Genomic DNA, 9,727 nt, shown 5'->3' on the forward strand with positions numbered 1-9,727 from the left:
CTTGAGTAGGAAGAGGTACCACTGATTTTCAGAGGGAGTGAGGAGAAAGTATGACTGCTATAAATGTAATGCATGTAATGGATTTCGGCATGAACCTAAGTTTGTTAAATACCTTAGTTGGAAGAGGGTCAATAATATTGGTGTTCAAAGCAATAAGGTGTACAGGTTTCAGCTCGATTCTTTAATGACATAGGATAATGGGTGATGCTTGGTTACCCTGCAAAACCAAGAATCTTTTTAAATCTCATGCGTATACAAATGCATCTTCAATATCAAGCTCTGAAATTCCCCATTCCAACTATTCCCCAAACACTTTCAATATGCAGAAGCATTTAAACATATGCAATAAAATCATAAACCCGACAATCTTCACACAAAGGTTCCTTCATGAATGGAAATCTTTTCCCTGCTAATGGTACGAAACCATACACTCCACAATCAATTTTCCATGGGATTAAACCTAAGCTTCAAAACTTCATGCAGAAGTTTGTCAAACACCACTCAAATATCAAGAATTTAACAAATCGACTCTGTTTTTGTTAATTAAGCACGCCCTTGCCTTTTTAAAACAAACTTGATATTGGTTGAATAGCCAACCCATTCAACGCCATAATAAACCATCGTTTCAGCTATCAATCTAATCTTCGACCAGGTTCAACTTAATCTAAAGCATCAACAATCATAGTTCCTACGAAATCATCATTTCCACCCGATATTGAAGCCACAACTTTAATATCCTCCCGTCCTTTTACAGGTATGGACTTTGTTTTCAGCTCCTCAACAAGGCCTTGCACAATTTTATGAATTCCCTTTTTTAAGGAAACTGGATTGGCTCCTGAACTAACATTCAAAAGTCCCACCTTTATAATTTCCCGTGCAAAAACAGATGCAGTAGTTGTCCCATCACCTGCTGAATCATTGGTCTTACTTGCAACCTCCCGGATCAAAGCTGCTCCTGCATTTTCCATTGCATCAGGAAGTTCAATAGCACGAGCAATTGTAACTCCATCATTAACAACTTTTGGAACTCCAAATTCATCTAACACAACATTACGACCTCTAGGTCCCAACGTAACCCCAACCGCATCAGCCAATTTGTCAATGCCTATCTGCAATGCAACGCGGGACACCTGATCGAAGGCAATATCCTTTGCCGCCGCTCTCACAACAAGCCGGCTTCTTCTTCCCCATTGCTTCGCATTCAATGCTATCGGCCTCGCCAACAGGCACTGTTTCGGTAAACCCCTTGCTATTCTCTTATCCGACGTACTGATTTAACTCGCTTCAATGCTAACTTATGCAAATAAGTGTCCTCAGCCAATTACATTAGCGTTAAAACGCCTTTATAACAGGTTGATCTATATATAAACACCGCAACTCTCCCCTGTTTTATCTGCACAGCTGTATGATAAATTGGTGGGTTTAAATCGCTCTTGGCAAACTCTTCAAATTTCGATTTCTTACCATAACGCCGATGCAATTTCTATTTGGGATCACCACTTGCCGGAATGATATGTCACGCAAGTTTCGCATAGTTCATATCGCCGATGCCACAATTCTGGAACCGATTCACTCCAAAACTGATTATAATCTTCGCCTCCGGTTTTATTGCAATATGATGGGATATGAAATTTCTCCCGCTCCAATGACAATTACACAGAATCGATACAACAAACACCGTTTATTTTCCTTTGAGCAAGATTCTGAAGCAATTGCCGTATTGATGACCTTCGTATCACTCTGTGCTATCACCCTGTTCCAATAAGAATTCACTCACTCACAATTTGCATGTTAATGTTTTTTCCACACTCAGAAAATGTGTCAATGCCGAGACTGAATAAAACACAAAATTCATATAATTTTCTTAAGAACACACAGACTACCATCATTTCAAACAATTTCGCAGAAAAGAACAATGTCCAAACTTCACAATTCGTTGTATAATGGTGCATTCAATATTTATTAAAATCACAATAAACAGCAGAACAACTCTCGGCCTTTGGCCCAATTACACAGTAAAAATGACCCCTGTCAACCGATACAGTTCACCCACACTCTGAGCTTACGCTCCACACAAAACCTATTCTAATCTACCTGATCTATTTTTGCCTTCTAAGCTCATTAATCTATACAAATTGAATTGAACCAATTTAGGTTCAAATCCCTTTAATCACTCAACAAAGTCCTCAAATATCTCAACAAAATCCTAAAATCACTCTGGAATCCCTAAGGATCCTCTCTCACCCAAAATTAATGAAACTAATTTCTAAATTAATATTTAGAAAAATCTCTCATCCCTTTACATCCTCCACTACATCCTCCACTGACCAAATTCTCTCATATTAAAATATAATTTAATCACTCAAAAGCCTATTAATATTTACATAAATTTAATATTTTCTCAAAAACATGAGACCCCTTAGTTTTAATAAATACAAAGAATTTTTCCGAGTCTATGCTCCTGCATCAGACTCCCAAGGTAGAAAATGATCATGATCTCCAGATCATGCGTTTTAAATCTTTGTCCGCCTGGATCCCACATTTTGTTTTGTAACTCATCATCTATATCTGTTGTTTGCTTCTTTTCTCCAGGTCTCCATATCTTATGCTGTCTTGCTCCACTTGTTGCACTTTCACAACCTGTCTCCGTCTTCATTTTGCTGCTGCTGCTTCTCTTACTTGCTGATGTCTTCCTTTGAGACACTTTCAACATGATTCTTCTGATTAAATCATTTTAATTGTCTAATAAATCTTCAGACTGCTGATTTCTTGCTGCCTGCTGAGCTAAGACGGCTTGCTCAGTTTTTACTTTCTCTATTTGTACTGTCACTTGCTGACTTCTTGCCTCTATGCTTGTTTCTGTTCTGACTGCCACCCGTTCATCCATGCCCTCTTGTCTTTTGGAACAGAAAACTTTTTCTTCCTTCATTTGACTGCTTGACTGAGTCAAATATTCTCCAGTACCTGCAACAATACCTACATTCACAAAACACTTGTTAAAATAAAAATCATAAGGCCTTAGTGCCTTACTTCCCACTGCCAGCACTTCAGTATGCTGATCCTAATCATTCTTGAGACTATCAGTTAGTCTCTCCTCGACATCATCTTCTTTGAGAATACCTTTATGTTCTGGAACCTCTTTATTTGCATTCATCTCTGTTTTTATATTCTGAACACTTATCCTCTGTGCTTCTAGTCTCTGCTCCAGAACCCTTAACTCATGCCATAAACCTATCATCTCCTTTGAGAAACTTTCTGTGCAATCTTCAATACTTTCACAAGCCAAGATTTTTGTTGTCACCATCTCATCATCTGTTATCAGAACATAATTCTGATTCTGAACTCCTGCAATAAACTCAATTATCTGTCCATCACTTAATAAAAACAATTGATCATCATCATGTATCATCCCTGCATTCATACACAACTTGTCAGTTTGAAAACTACAAGTTTCAACAACTTTAACTGTCGGTTCATATACCAACTCTTCCAGCTGAATCTCCTTTTCATTCATATGAACTTCCTCCTGTACTGTAACAGTAAAAGCATCACTGCTTTCTTCTTCAGAGTACTTATCTCATGAAATACTCCTTTCCACACTTGCGACAGCTTCACAATATTGCGCATCCTCCTCAGCCCCTGTAACCACATCAAAATTATCAGCTACAAAAATACAAGAGTTCACATTATCCAGCCGGTCTGGATCTACCCAATTACTCAAGAAATCATCAATGATCTCCTCCTCTGTTTCATCAATGGAAACCTCCTCTTCCAACTCAGCTGCTCTGAGTTCTTCCCGTCTCAGTCTCAACTGTACATCCATCATCTGCTCGAGCTTCTTCAGCTCTTCTGTTAACTGCATGTTTATCTATCGATCCCTTTTCTGTTGTATCCTTTGCCACTTCACTCTCTTCCTCATCAGCTAACCATGTCTCTAGCCTTTCATATTTTCCTACAACAACTCCATCAATAACTCAAGAAGAATTGTGATCTCAGCTTTCTCTTTCTCGTACTCTTCATTAGTCCACTGCTTCAATATGCCATTTACCTTAGCATCTTTCTCCCTCCTTCTAATGTGGTTTCCCTCCGAGCCTCTGCTTTCTCCTTTATGACTTTCAGTAGTCATTTCCTTCGCCATGAGTTTCTCACTCATGAGTTGCATCAAGCCTCTACAACAATAACCTCTCTGATGCCACTTACCTCACCAATCCCTTCCTCCGGATATGGTCTTTTGGTAATCACCTGGTCCTTTGCTGGAACCTTTCGAGCATTCTCCACTACTCCTTTAGGCTTTTCTCACCTGCAACTCTTAAGAACACACTTGTCCTTTTCATTCAACCTCCGTTGAATCTTTAGTTTCTTCCACACATCTAGAATCCTATGTTGGATTCTATCACTGCTCTCAAGTTGTGATCTGCTTCTTCCTGCTGAAATTTCTCCACTATGCCTGCAACCGAATTCTGTAAATAGTCTTCAAACCAGAGTTAAATATCAACTACACAATCTCACCTTTCAAGATCCTGTTGATCTCGCTTCCTTCCTCAACTGCACTTGCATACCTATGCTGCCATATTCATCAGTTTCACAATCCTACATTCATTCACCACATGCAATTAACTAAATTAAATTAAAAAAAACTTGAATCCTCTCCCAGAGCTATTCCAGCTCTTCAACAAAACCTTCTGTCTGCATTCAGAAAACAAACATTCTTCAATCTCAACAGAGCCAGGCTCTGATACCAAAAATGATGCAGGTTACCCTGCAAAACCTAGAATCTTTTTACATCTCATGCGTATACAAATGCATCTTCAATATCAAGCTCCGAAATTCCCCATTCCAGCTATTCCCCAAACACTTTCAATATGCGGAAGCATTTAAACATATGCAATAAAATCATAAACCCGACAATCTTCACACAAAGGTTCCTTCATGAATGGAAATCTTTTCCCTGCTAATGGTACGAAACCATACACTCCACAATCAATTTTCCATGGGATTAAACCTAAGCTTCAAAACTTCATGCAGAAGTTTGTCAAACACCACTCAAATATCAAGAATTTAACAAATCGACTCTGTTTCTGTTAATTAAGCACGCCCTTGCCTTTTTAAAACAAACTTGATATTGGTTGAACAGCCAACCCATTCAACGCCATAATAAACCATCGTTTCAGCTATCAATCTAATCTTCGACCAGGTTCAACTTAATCTAAAGCATCAGCAATCATAGTTCCTACGAAATCATCATTTCCAGCCGATATTGAAGCCACAGCTTTAATATCCTCCCGTCCTTTTACAGGTCTAGACTTTGTTTTCAGCTCCTCAACAAGGCCCTGCACAGTTTTATCAATTCCCTTTTTTAAGGAAACTGGATTGGCTCCTGAACTGACATTCAAAAGTCCCACCTTTATAATTTCCCGTGCTAAAACAGATGCAGTAGTTGTCCCATCACCTGCTGAATCATTGGTCTTACTTGCAACCTCCCGGATCAAAGCTGCTCCTGCATTTTCCGTTGCATCAGGAAGTTCAATAGCACGAGCAATTGTAACTCCATCATTAACAACTTTTGGAACTCCAAATTCATCTAACACAACATTACGACCTCTAGGTCCCAACGTAACCCCAACCGCATCAGCCAATTTGTCAATGCCTATCTGTAATGCAACGCGGGACACCTGATCGAAGGCAATATCCCTTGCTGTCGCTCTCACAACAAGCCGGCTTCTTCTTCCCCATTGCTTCACATTCAATGCTATCGGCCTCGCCAAGCGGCACTGTTTCGGTAAACCCCTTGCTATTCTCTTATCCGACGTACTGAGTTAACTAGCTTCAATGCTAACTTATGCAAATAAGTGTCCTCAGCCAATTACATTAGCGTTAAAACACCTTTATAACAGGTTGATTTATATATAAACACCACAACTCTCCCCTGTTTTATCCGCACAGCTGTATGATAAATTGGTGGGTTTAAATCGCTCTTGGAAAACTCTTCAAATTTCGATTTATTACCATAACGCCGATGGAATTTCTATTTGGGATCACCACTTGCCGGAATGATATGTCATGCAAGTCTCGCATAGTTCATATCGCCGATGCCATAATTCTGGAACCGATTCACTCCAAAACTGATTATAATCTTCGCCTCCGGTTTTATTGCAATATGATGGGATATGAAATTTCTCCCGCTCCGATGACAATTACACAGAATCGATACAACAAACACCGTTTATTTTCCTTTGATCAAGATTCTGAAGCAATTTCCGCATTGATGATCTTCGTATCACTCTGTGCTATCACCCTATTCCAATAAGAATTCACTCACTCACAATTTGTATGTTAATGACTTTTCCACACTCACAAAATGTGTCAGTGTCGAGACTGAATAAAACACAGAATTCATATAATTTTCTTAAGAACACACAGACTACCATCATTTCAAACAGTTTCGCAGAAAGGAACAATGACCGAACTTCACAATTCGTTGTATAATGGTGCATTCAATATTTATTAAAATCACAATAAACAGCAGAACAACTCTCGGCCTTTGGCCCAACTACACAGTAAAAATGACCCCTATCAACCTATACAGTTCACCCACATTCTGAGCTTACGCTCCACCCAAAACCTATTGTAATCTACCTGATCTATTTTTTCCTTCTAAGCTCATTAATCTATACAAATTGAATTGAACTGATTTAGGTTCAAATCCCTTTAATCACTCAACAAAGTCCTCAAATATCTCAACAAAATCCTAAAATCACTCTGGAATCCCTAAGGATCCTCTCTCACCCAAAGTTAATGAAACTAATTTCTAAATTAATATTTAGAAAAATCTCTCATCCCTTTACATCCTCCACTACATCCTCTGCTGACCAAATTCTCTCATATTAAAATATAATTTAATCGCTCAAAAGCCTATTAATATTTACATAAATATAATATTTTCTCAAAAACATGAGACCCCTTAGTTTAAATAAATACGAAGAATTTTTCCGAGTCTATGCTCCTGGATCAATGGGACATTTACATCATGGATCATTTAAAATGCTCACGCAGGCAATGAGGGATGTTCCATAACTTGGCAGAGAACATGATGATGTGTGAACATGGTGAGTAGTTGGGAAATATGCTAAGGAAACATTCCCAAGAAGTGAGAGCAAAGGAGATGGAGTGCTAGGACTCATACATTGAAACATTTTTTGTTTGGTCATTATAATACTAGTGTAGCCCATTATTGTTACATTTAGTGTAACCCCCTTATTTTTATTGTTGTGCCCATGTATTCCCCATATTATTATTATTGTGCCCCATAGAAGCCCACTATTGTTATTATTGTGCCCTTATATTATTATTGTTTTGTAGGTTCTTATTATTTTGTGACCCCTTACACTCATATATATAGAAATCAGGCTTTTTCATTTGAATCATGTAAGAATTGTTCATTTATGTGATGTAATGGAGGTTTCCCCCTTAAAGAGGCTATTTTTCAAGTCATTGATATATCTTTTCTTCTCTTTTGTGAGTTGGTTACATAACATTTGTTGTCGAAGCTTTGGATTATAGGGTTTCACTTCTTTAAAGAGGTCATCTAGGAGTTTTCACTATAGTGTTTTTCCTGTAAATCTTTAGAAGATGAAATTATTATCACATGGAGATGAAATCTTGGTGAAATTTGCGTAACAATTTTAGATCTTGGTTCGCTATATTTTGAGAGATATGATCCAGGAAAGATAGGGTTTTCGCAAGATGAAAAATAAATCTCAAAAAAGTGAGCTAGGGAAAATCCTCATAACTTTCGTTCAAGCATAAGATTTGAATTTTGTAAAACGTGGTTGAAATTGAACGTACTTTAAGCTTTTGTGTAGAAATTTCAGGGATGAAGGTCAAAACTGTGACACATGGCACTCTATATAAGTTCTTTATAATAAAATAGTCTATAATGAGGTCATCATGGGAGATCATACATAACTCTTTCTTGAAGACTCTAATCTTGGTCTAAGTTGTAGTGTTAGAAAGAAGAATTAGAGGGCTACTCCAAGACAAAATTTCAGACCTTGGAGATTTGAAATTACAGAGATACAATACATTAAATGTCAATCACTACAAAGCAAGAAAAAGGTGTGTATTTTTTAGAATTTGAATAAGTTTAGTTTGAAAAAATATTTTGAAGTGATTCAAAGGGCATATTCAAGCATAAATATCATTGATTGATTCCAAAATGACTTGAAGCAAGAAAATGGAAATACCTAGTAAGAAACTAGAAAGTTCTACTATGAAACATGCAGAAGAGCAAGAAATGCAACATGATATATGAAAATTACAAGACCAAGTGCAACAATTTTTTCTCTTGCAAAGAGTAACCAAAAATAAAATGGAAGCTAAGATGGATGGTTTAAAGAATGGTTTAAAATCAGACATGGAAGATTTGAAGAATGGTTTAAAAACATACATGGAATGTTTGAAGGAAGCTTTGACAAAGTTGCTACAAGAAATTCTTCCTAATGGTGAAAAGATATTAGATGAAACTCATGATGAAAACAAAACAAATGTTAATCATGATTTCATAGAATATAACGTTGGATTGAAGCCCCACCATATTCCAAAGGTAGATATGAGGAAATTTTATGGCAAGCATCTCGTAACATGGATACTACAGATGGAACAATATTTTTATCTCCATAATGTGCAACACATAAAAAAGGTACACATTGCAACTTTATATTTAGAACCCAATTAGTTTGTATTGTAATAATAGCTTTATTCCTGTAAACCACTTGTCACTTGGTCATTTTTTTATGGAGGAAATGATAACACATTATGAGGATACAAAGATAAACACCTTCTTTATCTAATTGATAAATCTCAAACAAAAGGGTTCAATGGCAGAGCACATTGAAGACTTCCAAAAATTGAATATAAGGGTAAATGATACTTTATAGGACCATAGGATTGATGTCTTGATAAGGACTTTAAAAGATAACATCCAACATAAGGTTCTCCTTTTGGAAACTAAATCATTAGAGAAGGAATTCAAGCTGCAAAAAGAATAATTGAAAGAAAAAAAACGGCAAAAAGGAAGCCTACCACTCATAACTATAAAGATGGAAGTGTTGCTCTTCCTAGGCTTCCACAACCCACATGGTTAGTACCACAACAATTAGAAAAAAAAAATTGAAAAAGGGATTTATTAAAGTTGTGATAGAAAATAAAATAAAGGTCATAACTGTGTTGATAAGAAATTATTTTACATAGATTGTTAAAAGGAGGAAGAAAAGGAACAAGAAACTTGAAAATAAGAGGATATACACAAAGAACCAACCGTAGAGAAAGAATAAATGAATCTGACCCTATCTTGTAATCCATTGGTAGGAATTAGCACTCCTCAAACTCTCAATATACAAGGACATATAAAGAAGAAAAAATTAATAGCGGTGATTGATTCGAGTAGTACCCATAATTTTATTCATTGTAAGATAGACAAGGAATTGATTTGCTTCCTATATCCACCACTAGAGTGTCAACTGATGGATGCAAATGGAGGAACGATAAATTTCTCTACAAAGTGCCATAATACCAAGCTAACCATTGGGTAATATGTATTGAATAGTACAATTATTTCCATTCCAATCGGTGGTGCTGATGTTTTACTAGTAGTCCAATGGTTACAATCTTCTGCTACGATAACTTTTAATTTTCAAGAACTTTTCTTGAATTTTTTTGGGGAAGGAAG

The 9,727-nt window shown here is 36.9% G+C and overlaps 2 pseudogenes; both read right to left on the reverse strand.

Annotated features, from left to right (window-relative positions):
* Positions 1–659: 659 nt before the first annotated feature.
* LOC149197165 (chaperonin 60 subunit alpha 1, chloroplastic pseudogene) lies at positions 660–1,274 on the reverse strand (annotated as a pseudogene).
* A 3,923-nt stretch (positions 1,275–5,197) lies between these two features.
* Positions 5,198–6,075, reverse strand: LOC149197166 (chaperonin 60 subunit alpha 1, chloroplastic pseudogene; annotated as a pseudogene).
* Between the last annotated feature and the right edge of the window lie 3,652 nt (positions 6,076–9,727).

The sequence above is a fragment of the Pinus tabuliformis genome, chromosome 2_2, assembly GCF_031772625.1.
Source record: "Pinus tabuliformis cultivar Carrire ecotype Pingquan chromosome 2_2, CPIR1, whole genome shotgun sequence".
In the NCBI taxonomy this organism is placed as follows: Eukaryota; Viridiplantae; Streptophyta; class Pinopsida; order Pinales; family Pinaceae; genus Pinus; species Pinus tabuliformis.